The 22,896-nt window shown below is 51.6% G+C and overlaps 1 protein-coding gene and 1 long non-coding RNA gene across 2 annotated transcripts in view; both read left to right on the forward strand.

The window, feature by feature from the left end:
• The window catches only part of SENP5 (SUMO specific peptidase 5), a 125,295-nt gene that overhangs the window by 28,058 nt on the left and 74,341 nt on the right, over positions 1 to 22,896 (forward strand). The gene's annotated exons all lie outside the window — the stretch shown is intronic.
• On the forward strand, positions 11,043 to 14,670 carry LOC130157895 (uncharacterized). Its single transcript, XR_008825087.1, has 2 exons — positions 11,043 to 11,189; positions 12,636 to 14,670. It is a non-coding gene; the product is annotated as an uncharacterized LOC130157895 (long non-coding RNA).

Here is a 22,896-nt window from a genome sequence, read left to right on the forward strand (position 1 = left end):
TGCTCCCTCCTCAGGTTATTGACTTGGCTTATCATCTTTACCAGAAAATGTTAAAGTACTGTACTCGCTGTGTGGGGTAGCTGGAGCAGGGTTGGTGAGCTGTCCTGGAGCAGGAGCTAAGTGTGTGGACGTGGGGATCCTTTCCAGCATCTGACCAAGCTCAGAGGCAGCAGGAGAGCAAGGCGCTCTGGACAGCGGTGAGCTACTACCCGTCACTTGGGTGTTTTGATGGCAATTAGTTCATTTGTTTCCCAGGTAGCCCTGTTATTTTACATCCTTCTGCCCTTCTCTCCCTTCCTCCTCCTCTTAGCATTAATGATCGGGTCAGTCAGTCAAGGGCCGAAACACGTATGAGATGCCTGTCTGTTGCTAATGGGAATTGGAGCCTTTGGTAGGCTTTAAAATGAGGAGAGCAATTTTGGCTTTACAGGCTCGTTTCAGTGCCAGCAATACTTGGTTTGTCCATGGGACATGCCAAGAAGGAAGACAGCGAGGTCTCTGGGTGTAGCTGGCATCTCCATAGGTGCCAGGCCCCTGGTGTGTAAAGCTGCAGGAACCTGCTAGGCTGGGAACCGCTGCACCCACTGGAGGTGACAGAGACAAAACGGTCTGAGGGCAGGGTGCTGCCCTCCGAGGAAGGTGGTACTGCCACTTGCCAGCCCTTCTAGGGACTTACTTGCTGTAAGTACCTTCCAGCCCCAAATTTCAAGGCTGCTTCTCGGCTTGCAGCATTGCTGTGTCCTTCCCGTCACAAACGGCGGCGGTGTAACGTCTGAGGTGAGACCTCCTGATGCAACTCGGTGCTGAGCTGGGCAGGACAGTTGTCTCACCTGATGCTGGAGCCACACTGGGCTCAAGCATACCCTCCCTTTGCTCTGATGAAAAGACAAGACGAAGTAGCTTTTGAACATGACTTTTCATGGATGAGCAAGATAAAAATAAATGCAAATTGAAGATCCTGTTTCTCATGTGTATTTTATTAAAAACTACAGAGCTGTTCATTCTTGCTGTGTAATGTAATTGCTAAAACATGATTTGCAACCGAATATAGCTGCTTGCATTAAATATGGCACCACTACTTACCAAGGAGGATGATATGGTAAAGGAATGCTCATTTAAACAACTGCATAGTTCAATTTTTGCATTCAAAACCTTAGGGGTTTTCACTTTATTAAAAGTGAACATAACCTTTAGATGTTTTTTAACTTGAATTTTGTTGAACTGCACTTGGATGAAGAATTGTATGCAATTAAAATAAACAATATACTTTTAAAAGTGGTTAAATACAGAAACGAAGCTTTGTCAAACCACGTTTTGCATTTTTGAGTGATTGAGTAGGAGGTAATGAATGTGATGGATTCTAGTCACAACAGGCCGCTTTTCATTGGGTGTCCAGGGCTTCTATAGCCATGGAGAGGATTTCCGAAAGTCACTTCTGCGAGACCAAGGGCTTACATCTACTGGTTTAGTACTTAAGGCTTTTTGAAATGGTTTGTGTGGCTCTTTTTTCCTCTGAAATGCTAGAATTTGTAGCTCTTGTCCTTCTGTAGTGCGCTCAGATTTGCTGGGTGAGCAAGGACAGGAAGAGTCCCTGGTTCCCCTGTTCCTTCTGAGCTGGGCTGGCTGAAAATCACCTTGCCCTACGCTTGGTAGCTGGGCTGGAAACTGTTGGCATTAGGAAATGAGCTTTTTGTATGACAAAACGTGTGGATATTTACACTGGAGTATATAAATCGATAGTTTTTCCAATCTAAAGACTGCTGTGATGTTTTAGTGTGGGACACAATGTACTTGGGTAACCAAAGTGTTAGCTGTATTCTAAAGTGAAGGATTTCTGCTTTCTGGTTTTGTAACCTGTTAAAAATCCTGCGTGCATGAAACCGTGACAACTGAGAAGCAAAGGCAGCGAATCTCTTATTTATATAGGTAATAGATTACGCTTAAGTTTTTGCTTTGGTGAATGCTGTTGCATTCAGCTTCAGAAATGGGTTATTTTTAAAAAATGACACATGAATGTTTGACTCGAATCACGTGAGTTAGCCTTTTTTAAGAAAATCTAGTTGTCCATGACCTGAGAGAAGGCAGCGAAGGCTGTGAGCTGTTGCTGCTGTGCTGTACGTGGCACGGTTCCTGAGATCGCCTTGTTTCCCTCTTGCCCTCAGCTGCAGCTTTAAGCGTTTGCTGGCTGAAGCTCGGCGTCAAGCGGAGAGCCAGTGTGCTGTGGCAGTCCTGGTGTGCAGGAAAATGCCTCTTCAAACCTCCTCTCTGGTGTTTCCCAGGGACTTCCAGAGCCAGTCATATGTCCACATCTTTCATTCTCAAGGACCCCTCTTGTGAGAGCTAGATATAAGCCGTTTGAGATGTGTGTAAAAATCAGTAGTCCTGGAAGAGAGAAAACAAGTTCCCTCTGATCTAGGGAGGACTCTCAAAACCATCCTGAGCCCCACCCCAGTGCCAGTTTTCTTCTGGGGGAAAAGAAGAATTGTATTTAATTTGAAATGCTCTGGGGAAATGGTAAGTCTTATTAGAATTAAAATGAGAATTTGATTTTAGAGTTGGTGGAAAGTCTCTTATCGTTTCAGCCTTATCTAAGCAAAAACATTGCGTTTGGTTAGGTGTCTCCATAGCCCCACTTCTGAAAGCTCATTCAACAGAATGCTTAAAGATTTTATTTCTGTCCCAAAGGTGAAAGAAAACAACTTCAAAATGTCAGAAATGCTGTTACCTGACGAGCTCTATTTTTTCTAAGGTCAAGAAAAAATGATGGATACTGTAACAAGTGTTTGTGCTATTACCTTTTAAAATATATATGTGATGCTCAAGTTCATAAACGTAGTGCGTGACTTTCAGAAGCTAAAAAATAGCAGCGGAAAGCAGGAGTCCTTGGTCTGTTCCTCCTTGTTTCTTCTGAAATCGATTTTTGTTTTAAGTTCTTCTGGTGTAAATAATTTTAATGAAAAGGAGAAAATTGCTAGGTAGGGTTTATCATCTGGAATATATAGGCTTAGATGGTTTCTTGAAATACAGGAGGACGGGTGAGCAGAGCTCTGAGTGCCCTGGAGAAATAGTACCCAACGCTTTAAAAAAAAAAAAATAAAAAAAATATCAGTTGTCATCCTGCAAATAGGCTGACCTGGTGCAACTCCGAGTGTGAGGGTTGGGGCCGTTGTGGTTCAGGCATTGCACAGCCAGGCAGGACCCCGGTGTTTGGTAGCTGACCCGCAGGAAGGCAGTGGGCATGGGGCTGCAACCATCCCCCCGGCCGTGGAGGTGCTGCAGGGATCGGAGCCCGTTCTTGCAGCCCTCCAAGCAGGGACCAAAAGTGGGTGAGAAGGCCTAACCCTCTCCATTTTCTCAAAACTGTGATCCCAAGAGATGGAGGAAGCAGTGTTTGTGGAGGGGAGGGGGAATAAGGGGTGATCCATCCCATGGGGATGTCCAAATATTACAGGTCCAGCCCAGCGGAGTGTTTGCATTTGGCTGTAAATTAAGCCAATTCCTTGCTTGGATCAGGTCAGCTGCTCAAAGGCATTTCTCCTGTAAAGCACCTTTCCAATGGGGCTGTGTGAAACGGTGCTTTTGGTGGTTTCAGGGTGATGCGTCCAACCCCCTGCCCTAATCGGCAAGGACCGAGTTAGTTGCCAGCCATGGTGTCTCTGGAGGAAAGGGTCCTTGGGAAACGAGGATGGTGAGCCAGTAACGTTACTGTTGCCTGCCCTCCTGGGCAGAGGGGGTGAGTCCGTCCCAGCCCCAGAACTGGGTGAAATTAGAGACAGCTTTTCTTCTCTGAACTTGTAACAGCACCTGATGGTATCATCTGCTGGCGAGACTGGAGCTGCTGTGAGTCGGGACAGAGGTGTGAACATCCAGCTTTGGTCCAACTCCTCCCTTGGTGACAACACTAACCTGAGTGCATGTCCTGTGAGGGCCAGGCTGCTCCTGCCCCTGCTTCGCCTTCTCTCTTGTGCTCACACTTGTTCTGTGCTCCTGTTTTCTTCCTTCTCTGCAGCTCTGATAAACATATGTAGGTTTGGAGGAAAACCAGAGAGAAGAGGAAACACCTGAGTAAGGTAGGGACCTCCTGGCTCCCAGCCCATCTCCTCCCAGAATAGGGTTGCATGCAGGAATGCATGCGTCTGCAGAGCTTTGTATTGTCAAAAAGCTCTTTGTGCCTTTGGTCCTCACTGCTGGGGCATCCTCTGAGGTGGTGGGTCAAAGTCTAGCTTGTGTGTCTTTTGCCCCACTGCCCCTCACCTTCGTCATGGTCCCACAGAGCATCCTCCCCTCCTGTGCCTCCATGTCCAGATACAGCTCCCAGCCCTGGGCTTTCCCCCCAGTCAGTCATTTGCATTACCCTGCTCTGGTCCTCTCCCCGGTCACCTCCGTATGGTTTGGTCACCCCACTGGGGTTTTGGCACGGTACTGCCCAGGACTGCGGTGACGAGCCTGCTCTCGGTCGTGTTTCTGCTTGTGGCTCTTGGTGGTCACGGCGGTGACCGTCCCCAGGGCCTTGCAGCAGTGAGCAGGAGCCTCTTGGCTGGCTCCAGTGGGCATTAGAGGGGGTCCATAATGCTTTGCAGACCAATTTTCTCACTGTTATTGTTTTAAACTCCCTGTTAGCCATTCCTGCTTCCCAGGTTTCCGCATGTTTCAAATTATTTTCCCCAGAGGCATCGACGGCATTTTTCCAAATTGAATCTCATTTATTTTCTACCCAGGTTTCCAATCTCTCTGGGGCCCTTTGTATTATTTCTCAGTCCACACTGCCATGTACAATATATCCTAATTTAGTATCATCTGTGAATTATATTACCATGCCCTTTAGTTCCTCTTCTATTTAATGAAGATATTTCCAAGAAAAAAATAATCTAAACTACCTTTTATTAAAATAAGAAGGTAGAGTCTTAAAACCTCCTTTGTGGGTTTCCAATATGAATTGTAAATCTTTTTCAAACAAATCTTCATCATTTTAAAGAGAAATTAAAACCTTCAAAATATCAAAGTTGGTAGGTATAAAAATTAATCAGTTTTTCAATTAGCTGAGACCTCTGTCCCCGTATAGCGAGCTTTGCATGGTACAGTCTCTCTGACAGAGACACCATCCATGTATTTGCAGCAGAATTTTTTTTTTTAAACCAGCACCAAACATATGTTTCAATTTCTCAATAAATTTGTTCGCTTTCTCTTCCTGACCTTTTCAGGTTTGCTCTCTGTGGCTGTTCTAGCAAACATGCACACTGTCAGGAATGATGCTGAAGCAGCATATTTTAATGCAAACTGTGCAGGCTTATTCATAGGAAGTGATTTTCAAATTCATAATCATGAATATTTGCACTGTAAGGTTGATTCTGTTGTGAGCTTTTTATTTATAAGCTAAGAAGCGGTGCTTGTTGGTGCCAGGCTGGGAGAGCACCATGCCTCCGTGACAAGGAACGAGCCATGCTATGGAAGCTGTATGTCCTATCAAAACAGTTCAGATTTCCGACTGTGAATAGGGAAATAGCACTGGCAGCAGGCAATTTGCTGGAGATACATATCCTGAAATATTTGCTGCATAATTTCTAGCAATGAGCAATTTCATGGAGACTATGATCTGCTTGTGAAGAGAAATAAGGTGTAAATTGGATGAATAAATTGTTCTCTGCAAATGGTTTGCTAGTTCTGGAGGACCTCTCTCTTTGAGAAGCACTGTGGCTCGCTGCTGTCTTGGGCCCTCTGTGTGTTGGTGGTTTGGCCCCGCGTGCAGACTGGTGCAAATCTTCAATGCCCTGGACTTCGGCACGTACCGGCTGCCCTGACCCAGCCGCCTGCCTCTGGCAGCGTGCTCCTCCAGGACTGATGCCCCTCAGGTGGAGGTAGCCACACTGAGCAGGGCTGCCGGTGTTTCAGGCAGTCAATCCGGGCGTCACCAACTGCTGGGAAAATTCCAGCTCTGTTTTATCCTCAAGAGCACGTGAGCTGCGGGGATACGTGTGAACGGGGACAGGAAGGGCTGTGTGTTTGCCCTGCCCCTGGGGAGTGCGGAGGGCTGGCGCTGGAGCCTGCAGGCTGTGCCCCGGTGACTTGGCTGACAGGCAGCCCGCGGTTCTCGGGCCCTCGAGGTGGGTATTGCTTTGGTGGTTCTCTGCAGATGCAGGGGCTTCCCCAGGGATGAGGAATCCCCCGGCTCCTGGGGCTGTGCCACCGACATCCCTGCCACCCCCAAGGGGGATGCTTCGGGAGGAGCCGGCTCACTGCTGTGCTGGTGTGCGGCAGCTGTAGGAAATTAGAGGAGCCTTGGGGCTATTCTGGGAAACACCAAAGGAGATTCCCGAGGTTTCCGGAGCAGAAAACTGGCTCGGAGCTGCCTGCCTTCACGCCAGACAGGGCCGATGTGGAGCTGGGCACGGAGCCCTGCGAAGGGAAGGATCCCGCAGGCAAAACAATGGGATCCTGCAGAAGCGATGCAGACTTGGGGACCGCCGCGATGTGTGGTGGTGGATCTGGCCCTGGTGTTCAAGGACTGCGAGGTGGGCTCTAGGCGGGATGGCTGGGATGTCCTCCCGTGGCGCACCACCGGGTGCGCGGGGGCTGGCTTGGGAGCGCGGGGCTGTGGGACATGGCGTGCCTGTCCCCGGCTCGGAGCAGGCGGTTGCCTTGGAGGGTTCCAAAGGCAGTAAAGGTAAAACCTTGCCCCGTTTACCATCACTTTGTGGAAACTTTAGCCCTCTAGACTTCTCCATCTCTGTTTCTGACTCTTGCCTGTAGAGAGGTGCCTGGCTTTAAAAAGTGCTGCTCACCTTGTGAACGGGAGCGTGGTGCCCTTTAATTTCATTTGAGCAGGTGAAAGCCCGATTGCTCATCCCCCATGCTCATCCCATAGAACAAAACCCCTTCCCCCTTTTGGGATCTAAAAGGATCTAAGAGCCACGTCATGTGAAGTGGTGATGTTTGCACTGGGACTGCTATGTGAGCACACATGGGTGTGGAAGACGCTGGGTCCAGCTGCCTCCTTACCAGCCTCAGGTCTGATGGAGCCGTGCTTTGGTTGTTCTCCCTGAAGGCTGGGTCCACCTTCTGTCACCAAAACCACCTTTCTTGTCCTGGTCATGATAGGAGGCTCCACCTTGGTGGGAGGCGTTGTGTTACTTAAGCAAGTGTTTAGAGAGTGGCAGGCCCTCGGGGACAGCAGTGGCTTTATCCCAGGGGACAGACCCCGGCCTGTCCTCCCCCTCCCACACCACGGGCCAAATACTGAGCGCTGTGACTGAGCGTCCTTCCTCCCCTTTATCAATAATTTTAATCGTTTTAATAACGTCCCCTTGCACGGATAGGATTACGATTAGAAAATGTCAGAGCCTTGTTATCATCTAATTAGACTCACATTTCAGCAGAATAGAAAGGAAAATCTTCAAGCGCTGCCTTGTGCAGTGAAATGGGAAGAAAGTGATGATTTAAACCAGCTGCGGGCTGAGCCCCGGCTGCGGTCCCGCCTGAGACACGGGGCACGGTGCAGGACAAGCCGATGGTCCCCGGTCAGAGCCCTCTGAAGCAATCGGTGCAAACTGCTCCCAGATCACTTTTGCAAAGCAAAAAACTCTGGTGCAGTCCAGTAAAAACAATCAGGCTGTCAAGCTTGCCGGCTAACAGCTGAGGGGGTCAGAGCAGCAACACAACACAAACCAAAATAAACACCACCTCGCTCTGCCAAAAAGCCTTTATCACTCTTCTGGGAGAGGGGGAGGCACTTTCAGATGGCTTTAACTTTTCCCTTTTTTTTTTTTTTTGTTTTGTTTGTTTTTGTATGCTTAAATGTGAGCAGAGAGCTAGGATCTCTTTCCACCCTTCCCCTAATGCCATTATGGCAGGCAGAGGTAGTGTTAGGAGAGCCTCTTTGTTTGCCTTTTTCGAGGAGGAGGAGGAGGTGGTCGGAAAAGCAGTGGGGAGAGCGGGTGTGCACAGCCTCTTAACCCCTTGGAAGCTTTCTGGAGAGGGGTGCTTTGGCTTAGCTGTTCTCTGGCTTTTGCAGCACATCCCAGAGAGCATCCCATTTGGGGAGGAGGATGCACGGCTGTGCGTGAGGGACAGGGCTCTGCTATGATGGTGGAGTGTCTGTGTCCACGTGGTGTTCACGGTGGCATTGTGGCATCGTGGTGGCATCACGAGGGGAGTGTCGGCTTCTCCACATTTAATGACCCCGAGTGCTGCAGCAATGCATGAGCAATATTGCAGAACGTTATTCGGTGCCCAAAGAAGGTTTCACAACTGCTGCAGCTGGTTTGCAGCCCAGCCAGCCGGCTGCAGGGAAGACAATGTATGTGCCGGCCCCTCCATGCCTCCGTGCAGATCTCACTTTGGCAGCTGCCCTGCTGGGACACTGCCCACCAGCCTGCCCGAGGAGGTAATGTCTGGCAGCAAAGGGCGCAGCCGGTGGGGAGCCGTAAAACCTGAACCTGCTGCAGCTGTGAGCCTCAGCCCTGGCATGGGCACTGGGGGCTGGGGGTTGCAGTCCTGCTCCTGGCCCTATGGGACAAGCAGAGCTGCCTGTGCTTGGCTAGATCGCAGGATGGGTGGAGAAAAATGGAGCATCTCCCTAAAAAGAATCATCTGACTGTGCCTCACCCCACTCCGTAGGGATGCACCCCTCCAGACGCGAGCAGTGTTTTGGTGCTTACTGCGGGGAAGCAGCCCTTGGCTCCCCCATGGCTTTAGCAACCCAAATGCCTCTGACGGTCTGGGCTTAACCACCCTCCCTAGGGCCAGAACATCCCCCCTGTGATTTTTGCCTTCGGGAGCCCGTGGAAGGAGCAGGAGGACCACAGCCACCTGCTTTCCTGGTGCTCGCCTGAGGCTCACCACCAGCTTTTCCTGCCGGGAACACCTGCCGTGTGGTGGGGGCCGGAGCCCAGCGCCGACGAGCCCCATGTAATAAATAACAACAGTAAAAATAGTTATCACTTAAATAGTGCTTTACATCCTCGGGATGCTGTAAAACCCCAACTGTTTAATCACAAGCCGCTCTCTTGATGTTTGCAGTGAACTGAAATTTTTGGTGTCGGAGGAAAATGTGTTTTCTGGTGCCAAGAGCTACACAGGCTGTGTCAGCAGCTCTGCCGGGGAGCAGGATGAGGCCACATCGGAGGCAATTAAGGCTCAGGTGTTGCACCGGTATGGTAGGTCAGAGGGACTCAGCCCATGGCCAGAGGCTGTTTCAGAGTCCCTGACACCCAGCCCTGCTGTCCTTGCGCCACCACTTTGCAGCTGCCTTCAAAACTCCTGACATTTTGGGACTTGCTATATTTAACCAGGCAGATAGTTTAGCTGTGGCCAGGAGCCCGCCGCTGACAGTGATGGCTATGGGGAGTGGCAGCGGGCAGCCCCCACCGCGCTGGGGGCCAGCGGTGCCATTTCTGCCAGGCAGAGCCCACCCCCCCCCCTTCCCAATTAGGGGTGCTGCTAATTTTACACAAGCTGCTGCCACCAAGTAGGAGCGCTTTAAAATATCCAGCCAAAGTGTCTTTGGTGAGAGCCGAGTGTCAAACACGAAGTCTCTGGTCCCTGACATTTGGGGGCAAGGAGAGCTGTACCCCGCTGCAAGCTGGGATGGGCACATTTGGGAGAGGAGGATTTTCTTTGGATCGGTGTTTTCCAGAGCTTGGGGACGGAGAGGGAGGTTTCTTTAATCAACATGAAAACCATCTCTGATTTCATTTTAAAGCATGCTAAAACATTTCATTCGACCTGATGCAAAGCGCTGCATTTCATTTTGTGTTTTAATTAATTTTGTGATCCTTTAATTAGGCTAATTTCAAAGAAAAAAAAATGTTTCTCTCCAAACTGGAAGTCAAAACATTTTGAAGATCTTTTCTGCCTCTGAAAAGCTGCTTAAAAGCATTAGACACTCTGCTGTCTTTCTAGAAACCCAGGCTAATTTCTGCCTTTACAGGGTTTCCAAATGCCTTGGGAGTTCAGCCTAAGGAGGGCTGTAGAAAAGGGCGCTTGTTCCTCAGAAATGAGCGCTGCTGCCCGTGATCCTGTGGTGAAAGGGGAGAGGGTCTCATCTCAGACTCTTCCTGCTCCTGAAAAAATTCAGGGCACTGGTAGGTACAGAGGCGGCTGGAGCCTGGCACTGGACGGTGTCCCCCTGACTTTAATCAGTTGGGGAAACTCCAGCAACGGCAAAATCTGACACTGCCCGAGTTGTTACTCAGAGGACACAGCGCAGGACCCGGGATCAGCTTCTCGAGCTGTTCCCTTCTGAAGAGGCGTTTGTGGCCCCATATTGCTCAGCTGCTGCAGTGGGCTGTGAGTTTGGGACGAGTCTGCCCAGAGAGCCGCCGGCTCGGGACCCGGAGGGCTGCACCACTGCCAGCTCCAGCTTCAAGCCCCACAAGTGCACAAGACCATCTGACAGTTTCTCAGATCTTAGTTCTGCTTTAATGCATCGCCTTTTCTAGCCAGTTAACAGAAGAGGATCACAGGCTTTAAAATATATACATGTTTACACAGTATCATAACCAGTAAATCCCACTCTGAGGTCCCGTGGGTTTCCCAGAGCCGTCTGGGCACACCTGCCTCGATGTATTCCTACGTATAGAGGCAGAAACCCCCTTATTTTAAGAGAAGTGTTACAAATTTCAGTGGTCTGCTGTAGCTGCAGCACAGGCTCAGGGGACAGGTGCTGAGCTGCTGCTCTCGTGCTGCCCCTCGGCACACAGGAATCGCCAGTGCCAGTACGGAGGAGGTCTTCAGACCACGATGAGCCTGAAGTGAGGGAACTGCTCATATCCTGATGGCCAGCAGAGCTTGGGCTCGGCAGGACTTCACCAGAAGAGTCCCCTGCCCTGTACGGGTCACCCTGGGATACTGCTCCCTGCTCCGTGCTCTGCTGAGGCAGCTCCAGCCCCCTCGAGGTGCTTCAGAAGCTCATGCTGGGTCTCGTCTTCTCAGGCACCAGGGGCTGGAGGCATCCAGCTGCCTGATGCCCACGTAAGGGAGCACGGGCTCACACAGGTGCAGCAAGACACAACCTCCAGTTCCGCCGTACCCATAGCTCCCTTTTAAAAATCTGCAGGAGACATCCTGGGGTGGGAGGGCACCTGGGTGATGCTAAACCCATGAGATGAAGGGAGATTTTGGCAAACTGAAGAGTTTTTGGGGAATTTAGCAACACCCTCACCCCCAGTGGAGGTTATCACAAGGCTGGCAAGGTAGGATATTGCTTTTTCTAGATCCTTTGCTCATTTTTCAGGTATATTATTAATTTTATATGTTTATAATTGGATTGCCAACTATCAATCCAGTTTTGCATCGGGCAAAAAAGTCTCGTTGGGGCACTGGGAGTGTGGGTGATGTTTGACCACTGCTGTATATTGCTTTTCGTACGCGGTGTTGAAAGAGGAACAGGGACCAGAGACACCAGCTGCTTTTGGGACATTTTACACTTCGTTAGCAGGTGGAGGGCTGCCTTGGCAGGAGGTGACTTTACGCCGTGCGCAGCGTGGCAGGGGTGTGCAAATGAACGCCAGGCCACTGCGCCCGCAGAGCGGTGCTGTGCTGAGCTGAGCTGAACCCGCGCCCCTGGGCTGGCTCAGCTGGTGGGAGCGTTTCCCTGTGCCACTGACCTGCTCCCAGCCAGTCCCCGGAGGCTTTTCTCCATATTCTTATTCCTGGGTGTATTTTCTCTGCTCAGATGATTAGAAGTCAGCACTCAGAGGCTCTCAGAACAAACCACTTTCCCTGAGATGGCATTTGCATTTGAAAGGCAGGGTGGCTGTTCCAGGGACTTTGCTATTTCACACACTTCTTCTGTAGAGTCTCCCGGCTCAGTTCTCGCAGTGCTTAATTTGGGGCTCCGTGCTCTGATCCCAGCAACCTGCATCTGGCTGGAAGCCAGCCTTAATTGTCCTGTCTTGGGGTGCTTGGGAGAGCCGTCTAGCTCCAGTACAAATTACAGTGCTCGGAGGACGGCTGTAATTTCTGTCCCGCTGCCCCCTGTTCCTGGGAGCTCTCCTGGCAATCAGCAAATGATCCGCTCCCGCCCAGTGTGAGATTTTGATTAGTAAGAGGCTGGCATAACAGCCGAGAGGTGCCTGCATGTGTGCCAGGCTGCACGCGTTATTCCCCCGCTGCACCGGGGCTCTTGCTGCCGCAGCTTTGGGGCACGGGTAAGCGTGCCCTGTGCTGTGCCAGAGCGCACGCTGGCACCTCACCTTTGGTACGGTGGGGTGAGGAGCTCCTGCCGACCAGCCTCCCGTGCCACCCCAGCAGGGTGCTCGCAGCCCTGCCCTCCCTACAGGACTGGGCACGGTCCCCATGGGGCAGGTTTGGTGGTGCCAGCAGGGCTTTGGTGGCACAGCGCTGCAATCCAGCCCTGCCTGCCGCCTCGCGTCATCGCACGTGGATTTTTATGGCTGGAAGTTGGGCTTTGTTTGCCTAGAAATCCAGGCAGCTTTGCAGGAGTGTGACTTAGGACCCCAGATGTGTGGGCGAGATGGGAAATTGCTTATGCTCACACCTATATATGTGTGTGCGAGTTGGGATGTGCTTGGAAACGCATGCTTTTATCAGCCATGCCTACTTCTGGAGATACCTGGTTAATTTATCAACTGAGAAGCTCCATCTCGCTAAAAGTCTCATTTCCATATTCTTTCCAGATGGTCAAGATGCCACAGAGACAGTTTCTAAGTAAATAACTTGCTGCTTCACACAACCTACCGCCAGCCTCCCAGCTAGCTGCCCCAGATGGCTGGAGAGTCCGAGACGGTACCTGGGTCGTGAAAGGAAGCACCAAGTCGCATGAATAATAGAAATGGTGCGGCTGCGGCGGGGTTGAGCAAAACTCCCTGCTCGCAGCTCCGGAGCTGGGCAGAAGAGCTGCTTCTTCCCCACACATGGGTCTGTCCTGGTGGGCCGGTGCTCTGTGGCACCGGGGAGGAGGATGCTCGGCAGTGGGTGCCGCATCCCCGGGCAGCGGGTGGCTGCGCTGGGTGCTGCTGTGCCAGGCTCGGTGGCCACGCAGAGCCCCCACTCCCTGCAGCGCGGTTTTCCTTCCACCACCACCTGATCGCCAGTTCAGACCCAAAGGTTAAAAGCGTTTAATTATGCTGATGCTTTCCCAGTGGATTAAACAAGAGGATAAATAGACTACAGCGTGTTATTTTGGATTTGATTTTGTTTTTTAAACAAGGGAAGGGAGGCAGGAGGCTGCGGCTCCTTGGCAGCTGTCACACGTTTCGCTTTTGATGGTGTCAGTTGTGTCTGTTAGGAGGTGTTTCTCTTGCCACTGTCAGCATTTTCCGGGGGAGTCTGAATTCATTGATACAGTCTGTTTGCTGTCCACATATTCACAGTTCATGTGTTACATTTTACATAAAGTAAACTTAGCAAGGGGAAAACTAATTCTGCAATTCTTCAAAGCTAATGCACAGTAAATATATTCTGACACTGACAGGTATTTCTTATTAAATAGCTCTGAACTGCAGTACTAGGTTTTGCTTAAGTGGCATTATTCTCCCCGAGCAAAGACAGTTCATTTATTAGTCATTCTGAAAACCAAATAACAAATATTATTCTCTAAGCAAACTAAACAAACCATTTAAAAGGGGCCTGTCTGAAATGATTAAAGTACAGTGTCTGAAAAGCAGCTGACATTTTAGTGCCAAAATACCATATGGAGGCTCAAGTGCTTTATTAACATCCTTTGACCTAAGCTGCAAAATCTCCCGACACCTTTGAGCATGGCGGAGCAGCCTTCCTGCGTGCAAGGGGAGAGCGCAGAGGCAAATCTTGCTGCCAGTTCTTAAGATGTCATTTTGGCACACTGAGGAGCGAGGTGCAATAATTGAGTGGCTGGATGCGAGCAGGTTTTTTTGATTTCTGCCAGAGATATGCTATAAAATAATTCAGCAAAGCTGAAAGCGCGGGCTTTCCATTTATGCCATAAAAAATAAATATATAGTGTTTATCTTGCCTTCTTACAGCTCTCTTTTTCTCTTAACTAAATATTTCCTTTCTTCTGAGCATCAGACATTATTTCTAGCTTTCAGGCATGCAAAATAAAAGAGTGTTTGCACTTATATATGTTTATTTATGGTCTACATGGGGCTGCCTTCGTGTATCCCCAGCTCTGCTCTGAAGATTTCCTTCACAAGCAGGAAAACAATTTTGTACTGCAGGTCAGACAGAAAAACTGATACCACTGTTTACACATCTCCACTCACTGGAGAAGCTTATTAAGCCACAGTGGGGTAAGAAAAAGGCCGTTCATCCATAGCAGGACGATAGAGATATGGGCAAGTGTTCGTGCGGACACCGTGCCAGGCACTGGTGGGAAGGGCCCCGGGAGCACTGGGAGCTGCTGGGTGCCAGGAGGAGATGCTCACCAAAGGAGCCACTCGAGTGACCTGTTATAAATCGTTTGGTCAATTGCTCTCAGCCTGTTCTGTGCACAAAATGCTTGCAATCTGACTTTGGGATTTTTTTATTTTTTAAACAAATGTTTTCATTATTCATAGGAATTCATCAGATAGTATGAGCGAGTAAGTTTTAGCCTGAGGTTTGTTCATGAAACATCTCCTGCAAGCACGTCCTCGCCGGCTCTGAAAGCAGGGCAGCTTGAGTTGGCAAGGACAAAAATAATATAGAAGTTATGTGCAGAGTTTAATAAAAAACGAGCAGATACTGAGCTGATGTATGTTATTAACTTGCTTCTCTGGGATTAGGTAGGTCTGGGTAAACGAGGAGGTATTGGTGCAGGTATGCTTTCTTTCAGTGTTGTCCTAGTGACAGGAGATTACGCGCCGTCGGGGAGTAGCCTGATGACATTACATCACCAGGGTAACGATGTACATGCTGATGTCATTTGGTCAGGTCCAGAGTTTCTGGCAGGAGCTGACATTTCTTCCCCCGTTAGCATCCCGGGGCTGCCGAGCCTGTTTCCAGGCACGCCGTCCATCGGCGCGCTCCTCTCCCTGCCACTGAGCGGGTGAGTCCTGCAGTTGTCCCCTCCTTGCAGGCAGGAGCACGCAGGTAGCATTTCCATAGCTGGCACCAGCAAGCGCTGGAAGGTATCAGGAGCACTCAAAGTTCCTCTGTGGACAGATGAAATGGTTCAATATGATGCTTTAAATAGCTCCTCTTCGGAGAGAAAGAGAGAGAGGGTCAAAAAGGCACATCGGCCATAGCATTGATGTTGCGTAGTCATCGCCGAGTGATGATACGAGCAGCAGATACGTTTTGTGCTTTCAAAGACACCACTGCCAGTAATGTGCGTGAGGGAAAATGAAAGCTGCTATGTTCTTGCAGCTCGGTAAGGGGCAGCTATGCGATACGGGTGGATATAATTGGGGTCTGGGGGAAGCGGGGCGGAATGGGCTCTGGAAAGCAGCCTGCACCCCTGGTCCTGCTGCCACCTTTCCACGGTGGTGCCAAGTCCCCGTGGCTGCTTTCCCTTCCTGCAGGCGGGTGGCGAGTTGCAGGTGAAGTGCTGGCGAGAGGCGCTGGAACAGCCTCAGCACCCACCAGCGCTGGGAAGAAACAACTTCGTTAATCTGACATCGAGAGCAAATGTTGCTAATGAGGAGCCCAGGCTTTGGTAACCATGGCAATTTATGTTCCTGAAAATGCGAAACAAAGTCGGAGAAGGGGCCAATCCTGCTACCCTCTCTGCTCCTATGCGTTTTGCAGTGCTGGGGGTTGCTGGAGGAGTACCAGATCCAGCAGCAGCCGTGAGGAGGGCAGAAAGCAGGCGAGCAGTAGCAGCTCGGGGGGCTCATCCCCCTCCCCACTGCTCACAGGAGCCCATCCCGCTGCCAAACTGCCGCCCTGCTGCTGCCTGCTGGACGGCAGGCTGAGCCCCCTCCAGCCCCGCGCAGGGCAGAGCCTTCGGCCGGTGCCAGCGTTGCTTTGGCCGTGGCCCCCCAGCTGGGGAAAGGCAGCGTGCTGTCACACAGGCTGCGGCACCGCTGGCTCGTGCTGCACGGCTGCCTCTGCCAAGTGGCAATTCGCTGTTTGCTCCTCAAACTGTGTCTCTAGGGCCAGCTGGGCTCCCTATAAATTTTTATAGAAAATATAAAATGACATCTGGAAGCCTGTGGCAGATAAGCTCTCATTCCTCCTGTAAGTGGGGAAGAGCATTGCCCTCTTAATTTTTCACAAATGTTGTTGTCACAAGCTCGATGGAGAGAAAGAAATAGTAATTGGGTATCCTGGCTGCTGTTCCAGCTGCAGAGCCATCACTAGCTCTACTTTTTTTTTTTGGAACCGAACACGGACTCCAGCCTGTGCAATAGCCATAGAGCCATTTGCAGCCCCCAGCACAGATACAAGAGCTAAATCTCGATGCACTGAGCCTAAAGCAAAGCCAGGGTTTGGAGAAAAAGCATCATTTCCCAGGAGAAGACCAGTCTTGGTTTGATGAGCAGATGCACCTGGGTGCTCCCCTGGGTGTCGGGGATCCCACACAGGTACCCTTAGAGGAACCATAAATCCAGGGTTTGCTCATTCCCCCTGGGTAGCCAGTGGAGGAGGAGTGGACATAGAGAAGTGCTTCAGATGATGAGGCTTAAGGGAGATCTGCTGGTAAGCAAAAGTGTCCACCGCAAGGAGGGGCTTTGCCGTAATTAAACTGCAGCAGGGCCGCTGGTGCGGAAACCTGACAGGGTGTGGGGGGATTATTTCAACTGGGGAATGCGGCAAGATGCTACGGAGCTGTCAGGTCAGTCAGAGATATCTGTCCGAGGAGGCAGCAGACACCGGCGATGGCAGCGGGGAGCACAGGCAGGGCCACGTGCTGCTGAGGAGCGGCAGACGGAGACCGGGGTACATCACCGTGAGGGAACAAGGCTGTTAGACGAGGCAGGGAAACGAAAATAGGCAAATAGTAAAAAATAGTAAAGCAACACGAGCGACAACCTACGCAGGTTTGTAAATGGAGAGAAGCTTAGAAAGCAGATGCATTAAGATCCACAAAAAACCCCACCAACCCGAGGCTTTTGACAGAGCCGAGGTTTCCGACACGCCGCAGGATGAGGAGCATCTGCTGCGCTGGTGCGTTACTTAGAAGATTTTTCAAAGGCACCAGGAGTCAGGAGGGGGTTGCACGATGCCTGCGGAGATGTGCCCCCCGCCTGCAGGACCAAGGTCTTCCTTCTCAAAGGGCTCTGACGACCCCTCTCCCTGCAGGCAGGCCTGGCTGGCCAGGAATTTGTTTTTTCCCTGCTTGCCTCAGTCCCCTCCAGCAGCTCCGCTCAGTTTCTCTGCCCACCGCTCTTGGCAGGATCAGGACCCTGTTTCCCCATCTCTCCTGCCCCTCTCTAACCTCACTCGTGTTTATAAGCTCCAGGAGACCAGCTCTGGTGGAACAACTTGGGTTTTTTTAAATTTTCTTCTCTTTGATGAAGTCAGGGTCTAGGAAGCCCTCAAGGACTGCCTCAAAGGAAGTGTTAGGTTTATGTGCAGAATGAGGCAAAAAAATAATAATCTCATTTTACTCTCTTTGGAGCAAGAATTGTCCTCTCTCTGCTCAGCTCCCCTCCTTCTCCATGGCTGGGAAGAGAGGAAAAGCATCCTGTCACTGCCACCATGCATTCCCAGAGTCTGCGGGTGTTATTTCCTGGAAGCGTGGTGCATCCTCAGACCTGCAAATGCCCCAGGATCCTTCAGGATTCTAAGTTCTAAGAAGTCACTGCAAGAGCTCCCGGGACCTGGGAGTGGGTCTCACCCCATGCGGGGGCTGCCCTGGCCCCTGGTTCGGCTTCGCCTGTCAGTGCTCTGTGCCTAATGCCCACCCCACCCCCCAGTAACCCAGGCACGACCGCTTTGGCCAGGTGGGTGGGTGGCTTTGCCAGGACGTGCCTCCTGTGATCTGCTACCTTTGCTGCCATGTGATACCATTATTGGTCCTCTGCGGGTGGGGAGGTTTTGGGGGGTGACAGTGATTATTTTTGACTTTTTACAAATTCCCATCCACCAGGGTGTCCTGCATCAGCCCACCAGCACCACCTGCAAAAGCAGGGATCTAGCATTTTGTTCTGGGACCTGAAGAAGGGATGCAGGAGGAAGAGGGGAAGGAGGAGAAGGCTCCAAGGTGAAGCATCAAGGCAGAGGAAGGATCAGGAAAAGACCTCAGTGGGAGGAGGAAAGCAGGAAGGGAAGGCAAGGAGACCTGGGCTTCAGCTGCAGCTCAGTAGGGCTTTTAGAGATGAAAGCTCCCGGGCTGGATACATGCTGTCCTGCCACTTGGCCAGATAAACAGCAAGGCTTCCAAAAAAGCGTAAGCAGAGCTAGGGTGTGTGAATGCCCAGCCTGAGAGCAGGCGCTGTGAGCAGCCACCTGCCCTGTTTACATCTCGATGCATCACCATCCATCTCGCACAGCTTATGGTGAGGCTGTAAAGGGGCATTTGCTGACAAGTATCCCATCGCCTGCAGGGATCCGGTGGCCATAGCAATTACCAGTGCTACTGGGGTGCTTCTGCCTGCCAAGGCTGGGGTCCCCCCTTCCCGCGTGCAGGCTGCCTGCGCCAGGGAATGCTGCCCCAGCCCAGTGCATTCCTTACACTTGCTATCTGAGCACACATTTTGGCAAGACGTTCGGCTTCACCGTGACTCAGGGAGCTGACAGCTCTCAAGTACATCCCAAGGATGAATAAGAAGCGACAGAGCAGGTAGCGATTTCTTGCAGTCAGCCGGAGTCTCTGCGAAGATGGTCTCAAAACTGTCTCGCTGCCTTAGTGGCCAGAGGACGCCTGTCACGGCCACTTGACCTGCAGGCAGATGGTTACTGTCTGTCTAACACTGTCTTTTGGGGCTTGATAGGCACTTTTAAAATGCAGATAGATGGTGAGCCCTGGCTGGGGAAGGAGGGCAGCGCTCAGCAGCTGAACGCCGGCATTAGGATGTGCAGGGCAAGTTGCTGGAGAATGCGGTGTGTGGCTTCTATCAGGGGGCAACTTGGTAGCCCCCATCTGTGTTGTGCAAGCCCAAGGTTGGCAGGGCAAAGTCAGAAGGGTTTGTGGAGCTGGATGGAAGAGCAGGAGTGTGTCATGGGGCTGATGTCATCCACCTGTGATGTCACCACTGTCTTCTCTGATAGAGCACTTCCAGTGATAGCGGAGCTTCTGCAGCCTGTCTGCCAGCCTGGCACTTGCTCTGTACAGCGTAATTAAGCAAATATATTAATAGAATGGGAGCTGGGGCCTGGGTAATGTTCTTCTGTGACAGACAAATGCAGAGACAAAGCAGACGCTTACTTCAGAAGTACTGCAGGATGCATTAACGGGCACAAACTCGCATCCCATTAGTGCCATTGCTGTTAGGCAATGCCGAATCATTTGCATTTTAAACAAAGCTCCCAGATCAGCTCCAGTCCAGGACCAGCTCCAGGAAAACTGCAAGGCTGTGTCTGTACTGGGGGTGGTCCAGGAATACCCTGCTAAAGAAAACAAACGTTGCATGGGCTCAGCTTTTGTACTGTTTGCAAAGCCACCCCTGCAGAGGTGACGCAGGATGGGAATAAGAGCGTGGAAGATGCTGGCAGGGCTCATCTCTGCCAGTCTCTCCCAGGGCAGTGGTGTTGGTCCAAGCTGATGCTCCCTCCTGGCCCACAGCCGTGCCCGTGCTCAGGTAGCCCATCAGTGACTTAAATGTGGCCCATGGGGTGGCTCAGCAGGGAAGGACCCTGCCAGCCCCATCTGCAGGGACAACTCCTGCACATCTGCATCACTTACAAGAACATCCTGCCCATCTCTGCTGAAACAGCTCTGCAAGCCCTGAAACTGCCAGTTTCCCATCCCCTGGCCTTACATGACGGTCTTAACAAATTATGGCATAAGTATACCAGGGGAGGGAAGGCGGCTTTCACAAAAGATTGGGAATGTGATAAAGCAGGAGACATTTTTTTCATCAAGAGGGAGATCTATTCATTTGAGCGGACAGTGTGGCAGAAACAAGCCATTTGGAGGCATGGGAGGGGAGGAGTGGGGTACCGCAGACAAAAACCGAAGGGCTAATTGTGTAAAGCTGGTGAGGAGACGCCTTGGTCTGAGCCACCAGTGTGCTAATGGGGAGGGTTGCTTAGCTACGGTGGCGGTGATGGTACCCATCAGCCGCCCCAGGAAGGGAGGGAGTGCTGAGCATAAACAGAGGAGGAAGGAGGGTCATTAAAGTGTTCCCTAAAGATGCTTAACTAGTGGTGGTGGGAGGAAATAAATAAGGAGGAGAAGTTGGTCTGAGTGCCAGGGAGGAAGCCGAGCTGTCAGGAAGATGGCTTGTTTGCTGCTAGAAGCCGTCTCTTGTCACTAATTTTGACTGGAGACTTTCGCCTAGCATGGTTTCTCCCGGCTATCAGGCATCCCTGCCTTTATCTTCTCTCTGCCACTTTCTCGTTCAATTCCTTCCTGATGAAGGTGAAGGCTGGGGAGCTCTGGTGTGTGGGACTGGAAGCGGGGCCAAGTGCCACCCCAGTATGGCCAGGAGAGCCTGTGGCTGGGAGCACATGTGCCACCCCCTTCACGTGCTCCTCAAGCTTTGCGGGAAGCAGCCAGATGGCTTTTGCCACCTGCCCTCTATCAGCAAACATCACCCAAACTGACCGGAGCCTGAAGCCTGTGGTTTACCTTAACAGGGAATCGCTAACAAAGCTTTGCCTCTGTCCTGGTACCCGTCCGGCGCTCGGCAGTGGGCAGGGAGAAAATCACGGCAAGTGGCACTGACAGCACCAGCCCTAAACAACAGTTAGGAGGAGAATTATTTTAATGAATACATTTCCCTTTCAATTGTATGCGAATAGCGAGATCCCATTAGAATGGGGAAGCAATTAGGAGCTAATAAAGATGAACGCGCAGTCACTGGGTGCATGTGGAATAACAAACAGCGAACAAAGGATTCAGGAGAGAACTGACTCTAATCCAAATAAATGAGCATTGATGAAAGGGAAAGCAGCTTGGGTCTCCTGCCGTGAGACACGCTTCCTCCCCGCCGGCTCCCTGCCGCACGTCACCTCACCGTGGCAGGGAAAGTCACGCTGGGGGCCAGGTGCAGAGGCGGACGGTCAGTGGGACAGTCCCCTGCCTGCAGCCCGGCCAGCCCGGGAAGCATTGGAGTGGTGGCCATGGTCCCTGGGGAGCATCCCACAGGATTTTGCATGAAGGTGGCAAACGGCCCCGCAGCCGCGGTAAGGGCTCAGAGGTGTTTGGCAAGGCTGGAGTGGAGAGAAGGTGCTGGACTGGGAGGGTGGAGGCAGCGCATCAACTCCTGCCGTTTCCCATCTTGCATTTGATTATTGGTGGCGATCACCCCGCCAAAATTAACAAGCCTGGTCACAACTGGCACGTGACTAGCCTGAAATCTTCAGTGCTATGGCGAGGTGGAGTGTGAAGGAAATAACAGCCTCTTCACGATGGTGTATTTACACAGTAGGCTCACAGGAAAATTGGGTGAACTGATAATTACCCAAGGATATTATTGGCTTTGGCAGAGTTAATAATAATTAGGTACTCTTCCTTTTCCAGGCTCCTTACAGGAGAGACCTTTTATAATCCGCAGAATACAAAGAACCCAAACCACTAAGAGCTGCTTCCACATGTGGCCTGGGGGAAAAAACACCCCGAGTCTTTCTGCTGGCAGACTCCAAGGGTGAAAATCACCCAAAAGACACTGGGGAGGCCACAGTGGGAAATAATAATAGTGGTAGTAATAATAATAACAACAACAATAACAATAATGACTACGGTAAACAATTTTCTGTATTCGAAAAAAAAATCTTGTGTTGTGACTGCATTTTCCCTAGTCTATCTAGGCACAGTCGAGCCAGCGATAAATCCAGCCCTGACACTTGACAGACTTCCAGACTGGTGTGGGATGCTGGAAACTGCCCCTGCTGTTCCTCTCCTGGTGCTGGCAGCTCCTGGGTTTGCTTTCTAGCTGCTGCTCTCAGTGGCAGCACAGCACTTTCTCTTCCCAGAAAGCAGATAGCTGTCACCTCCTGCTGCATTCCCCATCCTTGCAGTGTCCTCCGCACCTCTGTGAGCCCCCGGTGCCTGCGAGCCAGCAGCTCTGCACCACAAAGGCACCCCGGGGCTTATGTGCCATGGCCGCTGCACCTGAGCTTGGGGCTGAGCACCCCAGCCCGCTCGCCAGCACCATGCAGGACACAGCCCTCCCCCCCCTGCCCGCCAGCCTGCTCTGCCCTGCTGCTGCCCCCCCTGGGAACAGCCTTTTCTGGGTCAATGCCTGCTTGACAGTTTGGGTTAAATGGGGTGAAATTGTTTTGAGACATGCTGGAAGAGGAGTGTCCTCCCCCAGCCCACAGCCTCCTGGCTTGCTGCCTGCCGGGGGGAGAAAGGCGCCGTGGGGAGAGAGGGATCAGCCAGGTGATATGTACTCAGAATTGATGTGTGTGATCAGCCGTGCGAGCCCACCCGCCAGCACTGGATGCCGGAAGGGATGGCAAAGGAGGGTGCGCCAGACTCTGCACAGACATCCAGCCTCCACTCCAGCTCAGCCTACAAGAGCAACCACCCTCCCCCTGGGTCCGCTCGCCTCCAAACTGAGCCCAAATCTCAGCAGCTTGTTAGACATCCCTAAGAAGCAGTTGCCTGTCACTCCCGCAGCTCCACCTCTCATCCCTGTTACTGAAATAACCTCCCCGCTCCTGCCCCACCACACATCCCTGCCTGCTCCGCACCATTGTAGAGACCCTCGGTGCCGCCCCGGGTGCCGCCCTCGCTGCCCTCACCCCCTGCCTGCCAGCAACCACTTCCCCACCGTGTAGGACGCTGGCTGCTTCTCCCGCTATGGGCAACCTTCAAACCACTCAGAAATCACCAGTGAAATCCCCCCGTGCCCCAAGCTGGCCCATAAATCACGGCATTATAAAAATAAAACAGTTTTGTGCGTGCATGCACATTTCAGGTTG

The sequence above is a fragment of the Falco biarmicus genome, chromosome 13 (assembly GCF_023638135.1).
Source record: "Falco biarmicus isolate bFalBia1 chromosome 13, bFalBia1.pri, whole genome shotgun sequence".
NCBI classification, from domain to species: Eukaryota; Metazoa; Chordata; class Aves; order Falconiformes; family Falconidae; genus Falco; species Falco biarmicus.